Here is a 19,369-nt window from a genome sequence, read left to right on the forward strand (position 1 = left end):
ATGAGGCTAACCAGGAAGAAAATATGCAATGAACAAAATAACCTCAAGAAGAATAGCTAATAATAATAATTTAGAAAAATAAGGATGATCAGAAAAATGAGAAATTATACCCCAATTGATTCAAATATATGAATTGCCAAGATCATTGTAATGTCATGTGTAGCTAATAAAAAAAAGAAAAAGAAGGATGAAGTTTTCAAAATAGTGTTACACATAAAATCTATTAATTTGCTTACAACATAGTATTAAAATTGGGAAAAAAATTCAGAAATACAAGAAATATCAGTAAAAATGGAATGACAGTATAGAGAACAATTTTTTTAAAAAGTACAATGAACTATGAAGTACTAACAAAATAAATTTTCAAAAATAAAGATAAATTTATCCAAAGGAGTTTTGGAAGAAATAAGAAATAATGCTGCAGTTTTAGGTTATTTAGAAAAAAAAACAACTTAAAAGCTTTATATATAATAGGGATATAGGGTCAAAGTTTTTCTCAGAATCAAATCCATACCCATATTGTTGTTATTATTAAGAAAAATGCAGGAAGCTATAGAACATATATGAGGAAAGGAAGAAGATATAATAAGATAACTGAATAAACAAATCTAAAACAAAATAGTTGGAATATATAAATTTGAAAACAGCAAATCTGAGTGACCCCAAATAAGGTTTACAGTAATTCACACAAGCTTGAATTGGCACAATTGAAACAAGAGAAAAATAAGAAAACAGTACTAAAATTGGGTATAAATTACAGTTTAAGATTATTACAAAATGGTACACATATTCACACAATCCACTGGTATTATTTTTATACATGTGAAAATTAAGCCAGAAATGTTTTTTATTTAGTCATATTACTAACCATGTTTCTACTGTAACAGTGTAAATAATCATAATAAATCAGAAAAAGAGGTGAAGATTTCAGTATTACCTATACTCTTGAGTAGGTAGTGGCCTGGAGAAAAAGGAAACAGAAAAACAGAATTACTTATCTGTAAATTTTTTCTTCCCCCTAAAATAAGACTCATAGCAACATTAAGTTATTTTTTCATGTAGAGGATTCTGAAGATAAATAAAATGTAAGTATAGCAAAGCTTATTGAAAATAGGAAGCATTAAAATAGTATTGTACTTTTTAAAACTGCATATAACCTTTGAAATAATTTTTAATATTTCTTTCAATTATAGACATGATTGGTTTTTCCAGTGCCTACCCTCAGGTTACCAAACCATGTCAGCAATGCAGTACACAGAACATGATATAATCACACACTGAAGTGGACATGGCCAACATAAGCAATAATTAACTGAATTTTGACCTAATGTGACTAAAAATAAAGGATCATATCATAACTAGAAAAAATAATTAGGATCACCAGAAAATAAATCTGATCATTCCAAAAATGCATTGAAATGCACTATAGAACAAGTTTCAAAGTTGATTCTGAAGTTCAGCAATGAATTCACTGAACATTTAAAATGCATTATATTAACCCCTTTTAAAATATCTGATTTCAAGCCTCCATTTCTACATTTTCACTTCATGAACAGAGAAACATTAAATATCCAGTGCAGACATGCAGGGGTTCTCATCCATCCCTTGCTTTCCATCTACCAGGCACTTCAGGTTTCCAGAGGTTCCATAAGTAATATATAATATGTGAGGAAGGTAGACAGATGCCAAACCTCTGTCTGCAGAACAACTTTTTCAGGAGGAGGAAACAGAAATAGAGCTTGCTAAAAGGTTTCCAGGTCTGGAAGACTAAGGAGTTGGGTTGAAATTTGACCTTAGTAGAACAGAAACCACTGGGTAATATTTAACAGCAAAATATAGGCTTTAAATAACATTTTACATGCTGACTATAGAAAAACGGAAACAACTTCTGGGAGTCCAGGCAGGACATCCAAAGTCTTTAACAAATGGTAAGTCATAAATCAAGCTAAACTTGGGACCAGGAATAAAAACAATGACATTATATTGTTATGGGGGGAAGTGGGCATTTCTTAAGTCTTTAATCTCCTAGAAGTCTGATTATTTTTCTTAAGTTTTAGGAGCATCCACACCATAAGCAAGGTATATCATTCAGGCTTTTCTCCTCCAGAGTTGTCTTTCATGTTCCAAAGACATAAATCAGAGATTTTCTTTTTTGAAAAAATAGCTTTTTAAAATTCATATTCTAAATACAAATATATTGCTGAATATAAAAATAAAGTACTATAAGCTATAAGAATGAAATTTATAAAGGATTTCTCTTTTGCACACAGCCTGACTTTAACTTCACCTTTCATTAATCTTCCCTTTCCTAAAGACAAATTTCAGAGCTGTAGAAAATTTAATTATTTTAACAGAAGTCTACCTGTTCTATTTTCACTCCTATTGTTATATTTGTATTTTGAAAATAAAGAAAATTAAAGCTGGAAGCATCTTTAAAATCATCTTTATGGTGTTTTATCATTCATTTTCTCTAAACACTAACAAAAAATTAATGAAGCTAGAGGAAAAGTCCAATGAGTAGATTAAAAAATTAACAAAATAAGGGTTTTTTGTTTGTTTTTATTTTTTTGCTTTGCTCACTGATGCTGCACACCTGTTTAAGACATGGGCCACTTTCTTCTTGTCCCTTTCTGGTTCAAGTGGAGAAGGTGAATCGGGAATTTTAGGATCACGGTTTGCCTTCATGTTCCTACCTAGTGTGTTGACTCACTGATTCCTATCCTCAAGCAACCAACTCCAGTATAGTTAGGGACTGGCCCAGTAAAGAATGTACTTGCTTTAGCCATCTTCACTGTGTCTATGTGACAGACAGCAGCTCTACACTTCCCAGGAAACATCTTCAGTGGCTTGGCTTTTATTTGTCTTAATTATAGCCTAGGATTATTACATTCATCTGAAGGAAGTAATCATGGAATATTATGATGGAATGTTTGTGCTTTTTCCCAAATTCATATGTTGAAGCCCTTACCCTCAATGTAATGGTAACTCAGTGTAAATTGGGAGTCTGGGAAGTCATTGGGTTTTATGATTTGAATATGGAGAGTTTCCCCCAAAAGTTCATGTATCAAAAGCACCGTCTTCAATGAAGCAAGGTCTAGAAGTGAGGTTTTTAGGAAATGATAGGGTTGGGAAGGCTATAACCTCATCAGTGAAATAATCCATTTGATAGATTAATGATGTAAATGGACTATTGGGTGATAACCAGGCAGGCGGGGTATGGCTGGAAGAAAGAGGTCACTGTGTATTTGCCTCCTTTCTGGCTGCCATGAGCAGAGAGTATTTGTTTTGTTTGTTTGTTGCATGCCCTTCTGCCATGATGTTCTTCCTTTCCTCAGGCCCAGAACAGTGGAACTCGCTGACCATGACCTCTGAAATCATGAGCCAAAATAAACTTTTCTTCCTTTAAGTTTTTTTTTTTTTCTGTATTTTAGTCATAGCACACAAAGCTGATTAATAAACTAGGTTTAGATGAGGTCTTGAATGTGCCCCCTCCCTGTGAGGACACAACAAGAGGGAAGCCATGTCAAGAGGAGAGGCTCTATCAGGAACCTAACTCACTAGAACCTTGATCTTGGGACTCCAGGCCTCTAGAATTGTGATAAGTAAATATCTGTCATTTAGGCCACCCATTCGACGGTATTTGTTACTGCAGCCTGAGCTAAGATATGGAACAACTAGGCTTCCCTCAATGCCAGCCCAAAGCATTTTCCCTCACCCACCTTGGGTACCTCAAACATCATTTTAGTCAGTGCTTTGAGGGTTGAGAGATGATCATTGTTCTTTGATTATTAGGTGGTGCCTAACTGTCAGCCTCCAGTGTCTAGGCCATGACTCTTCCTCACCAAGCCCCTTTGAACTGGGATGTCTGTTAAACATGAATACATATACAACATAAAAACCAAGAAGATAAATATAAATCTTAAATTACTATTTATATTAGTTTGAATGCAATAGAATCATGGGAGTGTAAAACTGAGCTGTGACACCTTTAATCATTAGCTTAGGAAATTGAATCTTGAAAAGATTAATATCTTTTCAAAATTCATGATCAAGGTAGAAATGGACACAGGTATAACACTGTCAACCTGTATTTTCAGCTCTTTTGATGTTTAGAATGACCATTTTTATTAAAGAAAATATCAAGAAAAAGACTGAGATAAGTTTTTTAAATTACACATATGCCTCATTCTGTCTTCTAAGGTTTTGGAAACATTGGTATCACCATGCATGCTTAATACCTTACCACATGCTGAGATTACAGGATGACAAATCAAAGCCATAATAGTAACCAGAGGCTCTTGTTTTTTTAATTTAAATTGTCATCTCCTAAACCAAAAGCCTTCCACATCAACTGAAGCAGAATTAGAGAGACATGCTTGTTAAGCATTTGAGAATGCAGAGATAAACAAGACAATTTATGTTTTAAGCAAAATATAGGCCATTTGGAGAAACTGACAGCTGTACAAGTCTGTCAGTAGGAAATGTAAGGAGATCACTCCTAAGCTGCTACAATCAGAAACTATAGTCTTGCAATTGAACAAAAGAGGTAAGGTGATATCTTTTGCAAGAATCAAGGAAGAGTTTATGCAAGAAATCTCAAGTAGGGAGTAGTATTTAGACAAAAATAAAGCAAAATTAAAAATAAAGGAAATTCTGTAAGCAAGGGAGGACAGGGAGGTGATTGACAAAGGCAGGTTTTTTACAGAAAATATTGTGAAAGATGATGGAGAGTGGGTGGAGGGGCTGGGGATGTGGCTAAAGCGGTAGCGCGCTCGCCTGGCATGCGTTCGGCCAGGGTTCAATCCTCAGCACCACATACAAACAAAGATGTTGTGTCTGCCAAAAACTAAAAGAAAATAAATATTAAAAATCTCTCTCTCAAGAAAAATAAAGAATGGGTGGAGTAGTAGTTAAACAGAGTATACCTAGAAGGCTTATAGTGCTTATGAAAGAGTTCATTTTATTTTAGTAGACAAGCATGAACCAAGAAAAATGATTCTTAGTAGGAAAATGGTGAAGTCTCTTCTAAATAGAAAATTATAATTTTGAAAGACAAATTTATTATTTATATTATATTTAAATAACAGATTTTCTGATATTTTCCTTTATATTCTTTAGATCTTCAGAACCTGTGTAATCCAGCTTATCACTGGTTATCTGTGAAACCTCATCCCCAGAGTTACCTTTTTATTGTGATTTGTTTAATCTTTTCCAAATCTGCTGATGTTTTCCCTTGACTGCCAAGATTTGGGCTGTGGCTCCAGTCCTCACTTAACAGCTCCTTGGCTGTTCTTCTCCATACATCCATCACATGCTCAAGTCCATCCAAGATTCTGCAGCACATCTCACATTTTCCATTTCTTGTAATCCTCATATTACATTGGCCTCTTGTACACCTGAAAATCAGATTCAAGTAATTTCTGGTCCTGATGCTTCAAACACAACATGCCTTTGTGCTTACAAAGTGTCCTTCAAAGCCCAGGTTGCATTTATATTTTATCCCAATTGGATTAGGGCAACTCTCTGGGTCAGGGTTCAATCTAACCTAGAGAATAAAGAGAATTATTTAGGACTTGTCTGTGAAGTTGAGTTGAAAAAAATCAGGGTTTTGATTAATACCAGGTCCTACTCCTATAACAGAATTCCACATTCCCTGCCTCCTGCTCCCAATATTTTTAATGAATTTTAAGCCATGTAATCCAATTAATTTGTATTCTGATGATGACTGCGAAAAACAGCAAAATATTCTAAATTCATAGAAAGACAACATTTTTTGTGCAATATGTAAATCCTTGTTTGATAGAAAAATCCCTAGTTTCATATTTAAATCTCTCTTGATACATACCTGTTACATTCTCCCCTTCTCTCTTCCCCCTCTCTCCTCTTCTCCTCCCTATTTTTCATTTTTATGCAATTATCCCAAATGGCTTCCTCAGCAATTTTACATTCAATAGTTTTAAAGATCAGAAAGATGTTGCTTAGAGAAATGTAGTGTTTTAGAGATGATGATACTGAGATACAGGAAAGATGTGAGTATTTTAGGTATATATATGAGGATAGTTACAGACCTAGCTTAAAAACACAAAGCTTGCAATCTTTAGTGCACTGGAAAGTTATAACCCTGATTTAAATTAGTTTGAAAGAGACCATAAGCCTTTGTTCTATCTTGGAAATAATCTTGGCTTCTGGCTAGGAAATCAATTACCTCATATCAATTAACTCAAGAGCAGAAAAGTCTGTCCAAGACCTGGCTGACCCAGTACTTAGAAGAACTCAGCTTTAGCTAGAAGAATCTTTTGCAGAATTTTATACTTTTCTTGAATCATCTTGCCTAAGCTCATGATTTAGCAAATGCTACTTAGACATGAGCTATGTTATTTTCTATATTAAGAGAAATAGTTTCCTTCAGCTTAAAAACTAATTTCAGGTTCTCTGTACAATACTACAACATGCAAATTGATAATTGTTTCTCTGCAATTTAGTATCATTTTTACAGTTTTTTCAGTACCATTGTAAAATTGCCCTTAATTTCTGAGCACTATAGAAATAACTTTGAAGAATACTATCATACCTGCATTAAAAAATTCATGGGCTGGGGATACGGCTCAAGCGGTAACGGGCTTACCTGGCATGCATAGGGCACTAGGTTCAATCCTCAGCAGCACATAAAATCAAGATGTTGTGTCCACCAAAAACTGAAAATTAAATATTAAAAATTCTCTCTTATCTTTAAAAAAAATTCATAATTTATTCTTACATGAAACTCACCTGAATTTCTGATATAATCCATGATAAGTAATTGCATGAACAATCATGCACAGTATAATAAAAGAGTGCATCATATATAAAGTAAATAGGAAGTATCTGGTTTTATAAGAAAATTCCCCAACTTTAGAACTGAGGAGACTAAAGCTTAAGATTTCCCTTGGCTAATTCCCACTTCTGGGGTTTAGGCAAGTTACTTGACATTTCTTTATATGAACTATGAACTGCTAATTCCAATGTTGTAGTAAATAAAATAATATTATTGATATGTTAGAAATTATTTATCTCAGTGTTTGTTCATAGTATGTGCTCAAAATATTAGTTCTTTCTTTCCTCTTTCCCAGGCAATAAGAATTTTGCACCATTGTGGTCACACTTTCTATTAAATTTATGATTTTACTAGAAATGACTATTAGTTTCAATAATTTTATAATGTGCAAGCAAATTAATTATAGAAAAATGGAGCCCATTTATGTCTAATTGCAAAAACATTTTGCTAACCTGGATCTAAAAACAGAAATGTTTTAACACACGTTATATTTTCCTCAGCCAACTAGTACAGCATTTATGGAGATGTTATCCTGCAAATTTTACTTTACTTAAAACCAAGTGCCAGGTTGTTTTTCTCATTAAGCCAAAAGAAACTGTTTCCTGACTATATGTCTAGCATGTACTTGAATGACACTAATGAGCTCATCTCTTTTGGGGGAATGTTTTATGTCATATTTCAAATCTGTCTGACCGACTCACCAAAAATGGAAGGTTTAATGTTAACTCTAAAGTTAAACATCAAGATAACTTACTCAAAAAGACAAGTTATCAATGAAGTAAAAAGGGGAGATAAAGGAAGAAAAAGAGCTGAATGAGAAGGTCACAATAAAAATGATATGAATCAAAAAATTCACAAAATTGGAGGTTAAGAGTTAATTAAAGCTTCAAATACATTAATGTAATTGTGCATATGATTCCAATCAAGGCTGGTTTAGTATCTCACTTTAATAAGCCAGCATAAACCTGTGAAAGAAAACACTGTGAACAAAATGATGTAGTAAATAATTATTCAACTAAATTAATATCTAGTAAGTTGAACTAAGTTTAAGAGTCTCATTTGCAAGGCAGTGTATTATTAGCATTTAAATTGAATAAGTGTTGAATAAGAGCTGTAATAGCCTCTAGAGGAAATCATTAAAAAAAAAACAAGTTCATTTCTTTAATAAATGATTAGTGATTTGCCACAGCTTTGGCTATATTATAAAATAAAAGATGATTTATCCTCTACTCACTAGTCTTTGGTCTTGAATACATTCCTATTTATAAACTTAAAGTTATTACTTGGTTGTTTAGAAAGTCTTGAATGTGTTGGGTGTAAAAAAGGAAGGTGAAATCAAATGCATAACAAAATAAGCAATTCAAAACACCTTCCCGGCATTTTATTATTTCTGTAAAATCTAAATTTATTTTCTCAGAAAACATCAGATGCTTGTTAATATTGAAGAAACATGAAGCCACATTTCCCATGTCTTTTATTTAGTACATACTGCTTTTTTAGAACTACTTATTGTACTAAATAACTTAGCTTTTTCCCTGATACTAGTAAGTATTCTTTAACACAGCAAGGAAAAATTTGAAAACCAGTATGTATAGGTGACATTAATTTTAAGACACTTTAAAATTTATAGCATTACTTCTGAAAAGACACTTAAAATTTGTATAATTTTCCCAAAAGCTCTTCCTTTCCTTACAAGCAAGAAGTAATTTTGGACACAAGTGTCATCCAAATAAATTCCTGTCAATATTGTTTAATAAATTTATTTTACTTATTTTTATGTGGCGCTGAGAATCAAACCCACTGCCTCACAAGTGCCAAGCAAACGCTCTACGACACTGAGCCACAATCCTAGCCATCTCATGTCAATATGTTAATAGAGAAAAATGTACTATTATATAACTGTAAAAGTATTACCTTCCCACCTATTATGTCCATTTTATCTTTAATCAATAGGAAATAGATTTAAATAAAAAGAATGTCATATATAATATGGGTATATATGTATATATAAGCATCTTATACTCAGAAAATTTGCATACACTATAATAACAAAACTGTATTTAAGATAATTATACATTTCTTTGTTTCTATAGACAGATTATATATTCATAAATAATTTATTCACTCAGAAAAGTTTTACAGAACAAATTCTGTCAAGCACCATTCTGGGCTCTAGAACCACAGGATTGGCAATACAGAGTTTCTGCTCTTACGAGGTTGACGTTCCAGTGGAAGGCAGCAGATCATAAGGTATTTTCAGAAGAAAAGAAAACAGATTATGTATAACATATAATGTTGAGGGGAAGTACAGTTAGACATGGAAGTTAGAAAATTTTTTCTGTAATGAGGAGGTGATTATTGAGCTGAGATTTGGAGAATTCAGCCACGGAAAGATTTGGGGTCATGAGTCCTGGAGTCAGGGACAAGTCTGAAACGTACTTAGCAGGAATGATCTTGGAATACTTCTATTGTAAATTAAAGAAGGTGGCAAATTGTTAGACCTTGTTCCCATTGTGAGGTGATATCTATTTACCCTCCCCTTTAGTCTAAATGGGCTTGCAACTGCTTTGACCAATAAAGTATATTAGAGATGAGGCTGGGCCAGTTCCAGGTTAATCTCTCAGAGGACTGGCAGTTTCTGCTTGGTTTTCTAACAAGTAACCTTCATTACTCCTTCTGGAGAGACCATAAGAAGAGGGCCTGAGAATATGGGAGACAAGTAAAGAGAAGCCCCAGTGACTACAGCCCTTCTGCCAATCCACTGGGGGACCTGAACATAAAAGGTACTTTGGAGCCCCCAGTGCAGTGGCCATTTGAATATGCCATACACAACAAAAGGAGCATTCAGCCAAGCTCTACTGGAAATCCCAACTTGCAAACATAAGATAATTTTTTGTTTTAAATCCCTAAATTTTGGAGAAGTGTGTTATACAGCAAAAAATGCAAACATTCCTAGCAGAAAAAGATCAGTGTGATGGTAGCATAATGAATGAAGGAGACCACAGTCTGAAATGGGGCTAGATATTTCATTCTTGGGGCAAGTAAATGACGCAATGGAGGATGGAGTGTGGTTCTGACATGATACACACTTTAAAAAACATATGCCTTCTACTTTTCATAAAATAGATTTTAGAGAGGCAAGAGTATAAGCAAAATCATTTCTAAAAGAATATTAGTGTGAGAATTAAAGAGGATAACCACAACATCTGAGCAAAAAATTAGTGTTATCTTTATTTTGCAAATGAACATGCTGAGGAATATAAGGTTTTCATAATTTGCACAGGTAGTATGAGGTGAAAGTGGACAGGTTGTTCAGTTGTGTTCAAACACTTGAACACTCAAGCAGGAGGAGGACAGAGTATGACCAGTGGACTTGACAAAATAGATAGAAGCCACCAGTTCCATTGAAAATAGGTAACTTTGTGGACACTTTTGGTGAAGAATACTCTTTTTTAAAATAGCAGAAATATACTTGGAGTTAATTGCAGTACACATAAAATTCACAATTGTGCTCAAACAAGTTGAAATATCCTATCTAAATAGAAGTTCCAGTTGTCAAAATTTACAGTTTTTAGTATATTTTCAAAGAGTGTGCCTCAAAATTTTGTGACAAAGCAGTTGATGAATTTAAAATAATTTCTTCAGAGTGGCAAAGAATCACTTCCACTCAATGTTACTTGTCATCAATCAGACTTTAAAATGTTTGTAACTTTGAAGAATTATCTTGGAAATCAGCATAATTATCATATAACTCAGATGAAATATCTTATAAATGAGTCCTTTATATCTCTAATACATTGGTTTCAAAATTAGTTGAAAATCTTTAATCAAATTATTTATTATTATGCATTAATTTAATCAAATTATAGAGGAGTATTAAAATATAGCAGTTAAAGCTTTCAATCTACTGCATTTGTTGAGAATTGAGTTTTCAGTGGGAAAGACATCAACATTTATTCCTACAAAAACATTGGACAAACTGCAGCAAATATATCATGACAACTCAAAGTTTACAAAAATCTGAAATTTTATAGTTCTCTTAGAAGTATCTTGGCATGAAAGAGGAGTCATTAAAATACAATTTCTATATTCAACTGGACACATGTATACTTTTATAATTTTGTAGCATCTAAATTTGGCAAAAGTTAAAAGAAATATAAATAATAACCAATTTATTTTTCTTATAAGAATATTTGTCAAAGTTGCTCAGTAAACATTTAAAATTTAAAAAATCAGTACCAATGAAAATATTTGGACTGGACTATTTTCAAATTTTCATTTTAAAAATTACAAATGAAAGTGTTTTCTAATTAGCAAGAATGTGCCCTGAACTTTCCAGGTAACCAACATCTACAGAGAAAATATTTTCTCCATTAAGACTATCTAGAGCAGAGTCAAATATTTTTAGAAAAATAATACTGAACATAATTTCATGGAAAACTAATACTAATAATGCCATACTGCAATAAGAAATATATTCTTTGGAAAAATACCAGTGACACGATGTTAAAGAGGAATATGATTTTTTAAAAATGATTCAAGTTCTTCAATATGGACCAAGAATAAATTTTCTACTCTGTTATTTCTAAAATTAAGATAAGCTATATGAAAATTATTTTGCATTGCCTTCATGCATAAATATTATTTAAAAATTTGTTTTCAGCACAATTTTTTAAAGAATTACTATATAGATTCACCAAAATAACACAATTTGTCAATTAATATAAAGCTAATATATGTTTAATTATTTTAGGATCCCCTTTTATTCTAAAAATACTCCATACTGTGATAATTATATGGTTGTCTTTGTTGATGTTAATTTACAAATATTCAAGTCAAAAATCACATTTCTACAAACGTATTTCTACCTAAGAATTTTCTCATGAGTTGTACTGATAAGACATAATTAAGCATATCATTTTCTGGGTTTATTTTTATTATTATTATTATTTTTTTGTGCGGGGTGTTAGATCATTCTAAACTTTTTCCATAACTTAAATTAAATGAAAATAACAGTTTAAGATCTCGATATTCAATTTGTGGTTTATATGCTGACATTAGGGAATGGGTAGTTCTTATTTATCTGAAGACTACTATTATGATGTAATTTCCTTTATAAAAAACATTTAAAAAAACAACTCAAGTTTTTATTGATTTATAGAGAATGAAATCATATTCGTATTTTAAGAGGGAAAATAACCACTAAGTTAAAAAACAAGCTGTCTTCAATGGTGTTATATTTCAATTATATGAGTGGGGTTGAAAATCAATATGTTCCAAGTTTCTGCTGAAAAATCTACTTGATATATTTCTGAATTATTCTCCCAGGTTATCAGGGGGGAAAAAAAGGCTGGCTTGCTTTGTACATTTGCAGATGGGAACTGACACTTTATGGCTATTCTTCCATAGATCATTTGATGCTTTTTACTTTGATTATAAAGAATAAAATGTCAGTTTCAAAGCAAAAAATAAAAATGTATTCAGAACATACTTTTACAACAATCTTTCTCATTATATCACTCTTAGAAAATAATTCAGAGAAAGCATAAAATGAGTATTTTTTCCTACTAGAACTAATGGTAAACTGAATACAGTAGTGAAACTTATATTTGTATGTATATGTATTCGTATACACAATCAATTCTCACTACTCCTAGAATCAGTATTTGTGAATTTACCTACTCCCTAATATATAATTTAACTGGAAAAGCAACATGAGGAGGACTTACACCATCATTTATAGACATGTGCAGAGTCAAAAAAATTGTCTGTCCCCACAGGTGTGTTTTCAGCAAATGTTGAACAATACCATGCTTTGCCTTCTAGTTTTAGCCCTCCTGGTGTAAATAAGTGTCTTTTATCATGGTCTTTTTAGTGCTACATTTTTTGTTCATTTAGGGACTCTTTTTGGTGATTCTGCTTTTTAAAATAGGCTCCAAAAATAGTTCTGAAGTGCTAGGTACAGTTCCTAGGGGCAAGAAGGCTGTGAAGTACCTTAGAGAGAACTACATGTGCCAGACATGTTTCATTCAATCATGAATTTAATGCTGCTGGCTCTGAATTCAGTAATAATGAATCACTAAATAATATTAAATATGCTATCTAAACAGAAAAGCATGTAAAACAAGGTCCGGTATTGATCATTTGATGAACACGTCTTAATCAGAAACGGGTTAGAACCTCCCCAGCACAATGGTTCAACATTCACTAATCCAGTATTTCTGGCAATTTTATAGAACATAACTATCACAAATAACAGGAATTGACTATACATATGCATATGTATGAAGATATACATGTACAAATATATATAAAACAACTAATTTAGAAGATCAAGTTTAAGAAGCATTACTTACAATGTATTTCTTGACTAATTGTATTCTCAATGGTCAGAGTTCCATTTAGAGTTCATTTCTGGGAATAGAGTAAGATGCTAAAACATGGTCATTTTTTTCTTTTAACCCTTTCATCTCAGGTTCAAGCAGGGAACCTCCAGAAACACAGCTCCTGGGATTTGAGCTGCATAATTTCCTGTCTCTGAGAAGATCAGTTTTCCCACTCAAACACCTTCCCGTTCAAAGAGGCTTTGGTGTAGAACCTTCAAGAATCAAGAACCCCATATGCCCCCATCATAGCCCCAAACATGCAAAATCCTCTATGCTTCCAAACAGAACACAGTCTCAGCACAGTTTGTTTTTTGAATGGAAAAGCATTAGTCCCAAAATTCACATTGGAAGATGTCAGCTCCAATCCAACATAGAAGGAAAAACTGTTTTGCTATGGGCAGAATGTTTTTGATTGTTAAATAGAAGGCCTTGCCAAATCATTTGTGGAAATCATTTTAAAGTCCATTTAACTGAAGGGAAATCAAATGAAAATACTGAACTATTTTCCCAACCCTTAAAATAGTCCTACAGGTTTCCAGTGCCAGTTTTAAAAAGCATATTTTAATTCACATTGGGGTGCAGGTCATAGTTTTTAAAACACCCATTTTATGACTTTGTATGTGTGAGAGAGATTAGTCAAGAACACATCACTCAATGATAGCATGTTTATCTTGACCTGTCTCTGTCTTTATGTTACGGCTCTGCCTGGCAAAGGTGAACAATCTCCCACACAATCTCACTGGGTCAACAAAACATGAAATGAAGCACAAGCTTGTATTGACTATGAGGAACAATGTGAACCTATTATATTTTTTACATACTATTAATACACTACAGTGTATATATTTTTGACCATATGTTAGGATATTCTAACACAAAAATCCTAGAACATAAAAGCTATTTAACTTTTTCAAATGGAAACATAGATTCATGCATGATGAAAACAACATTGTTGCTAAAAGGGTAATTAATGAGAATTACCATAATATCTTACTCTTCTACATAAATTCCCACTGCATTGGGAATATAATCATGGCTTTCATAGCCCACAGATCCTATCTGTCTTTTCTCCAGCTACTTGTCCAACCACATCTCCGTCCTTTTTTTTCCTCCTTCTAAACTTTAGCCACATTGTCCTTCTTTATGTTCCTTGAATTGACAAATGTGTCTCTACCTTGGAGTCTTAGTACTTTCTTTTCTCTGTCCCTGGAATGCTGACACCATGTCCTCACATTGCTAGTGCATTCTTGTCTTTCAGTTCTCAATTTAAATTCACTCATTTATTGACTACCCCTTCCAACTCAAACCCACCATCCTGAAACCCTCTACTAGGTTACTCCACCTTACATGTTATGTTCCGCACTCTACCTAAAAATCACCTTAAATTTATTGGTTAGTATGTATTTTGCTGTATATTTGGATTTTTATCTATTTTTTAATGATTTCCCTACCATTCTTTTTCTAGAGATCAAAATAAAGGTCATCAAATATTTTCTGGAAAAAAATAAACAAATGGTTTTTACCATTTATATATAGACTCCCAGAAAATATTAAATATATTCTGGATGACAGCATACATTCCTGCTAAAAAAAATCATAAAAACATTTTATTTATGTGGTTGCTTTTTTGTACATACAATGTACAAAAAAATATTTATTTTGATTTGTTTTTTTTCCTTTGAAAGAAAAAAGAAAGTTTTTTTCCAGGTATTTTGCCCTCAAATTTCTAGAACTAGTCAAACTTGCCATGAGGTTTTGAAAGAACTTATTGGGGCAGAAAGAATACTGTAGCCTATGCTTCCTTGAATCATCTGCGGGCATATGCCTGTCCAGGTGTACAAGACTTAGGAAAGAGATGCATCGTTAATGTTAAGATGCTACACTAGTTTGAACTAAAAGTAATGGCAAAAATCCCAACCCACATTGTGTTTGTCAAAGGAACAAATAATTGGAAATATGGTTGTAGGAAAGAAGATAAAGACAAGAGTATTACCTTTCAACTATATTTAAATATGTGCCTCCAACTATAATCTCTGACATAAATTTCAACCCACATTTAAAACTATCTAAACAATATCCATCTAAAATAAGAGAAGACCACTGAGACCTCTACATGTTTATAGTTGGATTCTCCTTTGTCTTCCACAAATGACTTCCTTTATAGACCAGAAAATGTGAAGTCATTTTTCATAGTTTCCTCTCATCATGGCACATATTCTCATATACCAAAGCCTATAACTTAGCCTCCTTGAAATTTCTTTTGGCTCCAGGCCTCATCTGAGAATAGTTCCTCAGGTCCCTCACCTGACCTAGAAATAAATTATCTCATATCAAAACCTTGTATTTGTTCTCCTTTTAGATAGGGTGATCTCCCCCAAGCCCAAATCTAATCTCCAACTTGAGTTTCAGAACACGGTCTTGCCTATTGAACTCTGTCATCACTTCTATCCTCATACATATTTATCTCTAGAAAAAGCTTAGAGAAGCGGTCAGAATGAAAAGAGTGGCTAGCTGAGTTGTTTTGAGGCTGCGTATGCATAATATTTTAAATAAAATCAGAGGGAAATTCATTATCCAAATCAAGTGGTAGGTTGAAGAGCTAATGGAGATTTCTAGAGAGATAAAGAGCTAAAAATCACTCAAAACACCTTTTTTGCCACTGATTCTGATCCTGGCTCTTAGGACCAGATTTGCCCTATTTCTAGGTACTAATCATAGTTTCTCATTTGTGCAGTACACAGCATTTTCTGATAACATGCTGTACCAGAAAAGAAGTGATCTGCCCTCAAAAATTCCATGCTATATGAATCAAAACATAGATATCTAAAAAAAGAAGAAGAAGAAGAAGAAGAAGAAGAAGAAGAAGAAGGAGAAGAAGAAGAAGAAGAAGAAGAAGAAGAAGAAGAAGAAGAAGAAGAAGAAGAAGAAGAAGAAGAAGAAGAAGAAGGAGGAGGAGGAGAAGGAGAAGAAGAAGAAGATATGCCCTCTGGTTGTATAACTAATAATAGCTTTCCATATTTTAATCTCCTCTGGCACATTGAAAGAACAAAAGAAAGCAAAACTGAATACACACATGCAGAAAAATGAAAATAGATCCCTTCTCCTGCCATACACAAAAGTCAACATAAAATAGATCAAAAACTTAAATGAAAGACCTGAAACCATAAAATTACTATAGGAAAATATAGGGGAAAAATTCAGGGCATTGCTATGGGCAATGATTTTTTGGCTAGAATTCCAAAAGCATAGGCAGTAAAAGTAAAAACATACAAATGGGATCATATTAAACTAAGAAGCTCATGCACAGCAAAGGATACCATCAACAGTAAAGGAAGAACCTGCAGAATGAGAGAAAATATTTGTAAATTATATATCTGATGAGAAATTAATTTTATAGAATACATAAGGAACTCAAACTCAGCATGCCAAATAATTCTATACAAAAACTGATTAAAGCTCTGTATAGACATTTCTCTAAACATATCAGTGGTCCACAAATATATCTAAAAAATGCTCAATATCAATAATTATCAGAAAAATTAAAATTAAAACTACAATGAGTAAGTAGGCAAATGAACTAAAACAGTATTTCTCAAAACAAAAAATGAAAATGGTCAATAAATATGTGAGCTTGTATTCAAAATCCATAATAATCAGGAAAATGCAAATCAAAACTATACTGGTATTTCAGCTCACCACAATTAGAATGGCAAGCAGCATCAAGAATATATATAATGATAAATGTTGGTGAGGATGAGGAGAAAAGGAAATACTTATCCACTGTTGGTGGGACTGAAAATTAGTACAATCACTGTGGAAATCAATATGAGATTCCTCACAAAACTAGGAATGGAATCTCCAATTGACTCAGCTATCCCATTTCTTCATATTTATACAAAAGAGTTAAAATCAGCACACAATAGTGAAACCTGCATTCCAGTGTTATAACAGCACAATTCATAAAAGCCAAGTTATGGAACTAGCCTACTTGTTTATCAACAGACGTATAGATAAAGAATATAGTCACAGTGGAGCTCTACTCAGCTATAAAAAATAATGAAATTATGTCATTTGTGGTAAATGGATGGAACTGGAAAACATCACACTAACTAAAACAAGCCAGACACAAAAAAGTCAAGGTCAAATGCTTTCTCTCATGTGCAGAAGCAAGAAAGAAATCAGGAATAAAAACTAGGGGATCTTGTGAAAATAGAAGGAGGAATAATAGAGTAAAGTCAGGAGACTGAGCAGGGAGGGAGGAGAAGTAGGAAAGGGCAGGAGTTGTGGAATGAAATCAACCAAACTGTTATGTGCATGTATGAATATATCAATGAATCTCACTTTTATGTATATTTATAATGTATCAATTAAAAACAAATAAATAGAAGGAAAACCAATTGAATAGAGGAAGGGAATCATGGGAAGGGATGAAAAGAGGGAAATGAGAAGTGCTGGGGAACAAAACGGAGCAAATTATGTTATATGCATTTATGAATATACTCTATTGAGCCCCACTATTACATTTAACTGACACAAAAATGTTGCTGATAAAAACCACAATTAGATATTATTTCACCTCAGTAAGAATGTCTATTTTAAAAAAAACTAAATATAACAAGTACTAGCAAAGATGTGAATCAAAGGGAAGTCTTGGCTTTCTACCATCTACTATTGGTAGAAATGTAAATTAATATAGCTGCTATGGAAAACAGTATGGAGTGTCCCTTAAAAACTAAGGGTAGATCTATCATATGATTCAGTGCTCACAATTGAATATATATCCAAATGAAATGAAATAGTTTAATCAAACAGATACCTGTATGCCCATGTTCACTGCAGCACTATTTGCAAGATATGGAATCAACCCAGTTGTCCATCAACGGCTGAATTTCCAAAAAAATATGATTTTATATATACATAAAATTGTGAGATTTTATATATATATACATATATACATATATGTATATATATATATATTAAACAGTGGAATATTAATTGGACATAAAAAGAAAAAATCTTTGAAGCAACATGGTGGAACTAAAGCTCATCATGTCAAGTGAAATAAGCACAGAAAGACAAATAAGTGCCTCGTGCTCTCACTCATTTGAGAAAAATAAAAAGTTAATCTCATAAAAGGACAGAGTAGAACAGTAATTTGTGGAAAATAGAAAGGGGAGAGGGATTGGTGGACTAAAACAAGTTAGGGGAGGGACAAAGGACAGATTAATTCTGGTTTTCTGTAGAATAGTAGGAAAGCTATTATCTATAACAATCTATGAAAAAAGAAAAGCACTAAAGTTCTCAGAACATAAAAAATTATTATTGTTTGAAGAGATAGAAGTGCTTTTACTCTGACTTGATTATCATACTATATATAGATATGAAAATTTACAAAGTGATACATATATAAATATATATCATACAGTACACATATACATACAAATATTGTTGCCATTTAAAACAAAGAAAAAAGATCATGAAGATGCAATTTGGAGTTTGGTGCCTTCATATATATTCTTTTAGACCATATTCTCTTAGTTATTCCTAATTTAATTTCTCCTTGATTTTTCTATCAGTCAACAATTATTGTATTTTGCTAACATTCCCATGTCACACATTAGCTACTGGTAGTTATAAATCTTGCCTATCTTGTGGCATTTAGGTTATTCTTTTCCATGGAAGTGAAATTTTCCTGCTGCCATGCTTTGCATTCATCACTATATTAACAACTCCATCTAATACCATAGTTTGTATTTCTGCAGATTTCTTAAAGCATGGTAATTGAGTACAAGATGGTCATATACCTTTGTATCCAAATAAGCTTTCACATAAATTTATTATAAATACCTCATTTAATATAAATTACAGGTATGAGCAGGAATACCATACAGAAGACAGTATACAGAGCCAATTTTATTACCCAGCTATGACCTGATGAAATGGTTCAATGTTAACAGTCTAGAGCCTGTAACTCTGAGACCTGGATTAATAAATCCAGCATCATGGACTTTGACTGCTCTCTACTGGATAGAAAATATATTAGTTATTCTTAAATGCACAAGTATTTCTGAAGAGAATAGCTATATTATTTTTATCTTATTTCTCTCATATTAAGGAACATAAAGAATCCATTTTTTGTTCTACTTCTTCATATGAAAGATGACTATAA

The 19,369-nt window shown here is 32.6% G+C and overlaps 1 long non-coding RNA gene across 2 annotated transcripts in view; it reads right to left on the reverse strand.

Moving 5' to 3' along the window:
- Positions 1-743: 743 nt before the first annotated feature.
- The window catches only part of LOC120889071 (uncharacterized), a 63,257-nt gene continuing 44,631 nt past the window's right edge, over positions 744-19,369 (reverse strand). Inside the window, exons 4-7 of one of the 2 annotated variants that reach the window (XR_005732854.2) lie at positions 6,626-6,695; positions 5,184-5,396; positions 3,720-3,865; positions 744-961 (exon numbers count right to left, since the gene is read on the reverse strand). This is a non-coding gene — a long non-coding RNA (uncharacterized LOC120889071). Of the gene's footprint in view, positions 962-3,719; positions 3,866-5,183; positions 5,546-6,625; positions 6,696-19,369 lie in introns of both variants that reach the window. The other variant, XR_005732853.2, reaches the window with a different exon arrangement.

This window comes from Ictidomys tridecemlineatus, chromosome 8 (assembly GCF_052094955.1).
Source record: "Ictidomys tridecemlineatus isolate mIctTri1 chromosome 8, mIctTri1.hap1, whole genome shotgun sequence".
NCBI lineage: Eukaryota > Metazoa > Chordata > Mammalia > Rodentia > Sciuridae > Ictidomys > Ictidomys tridecemlineatus.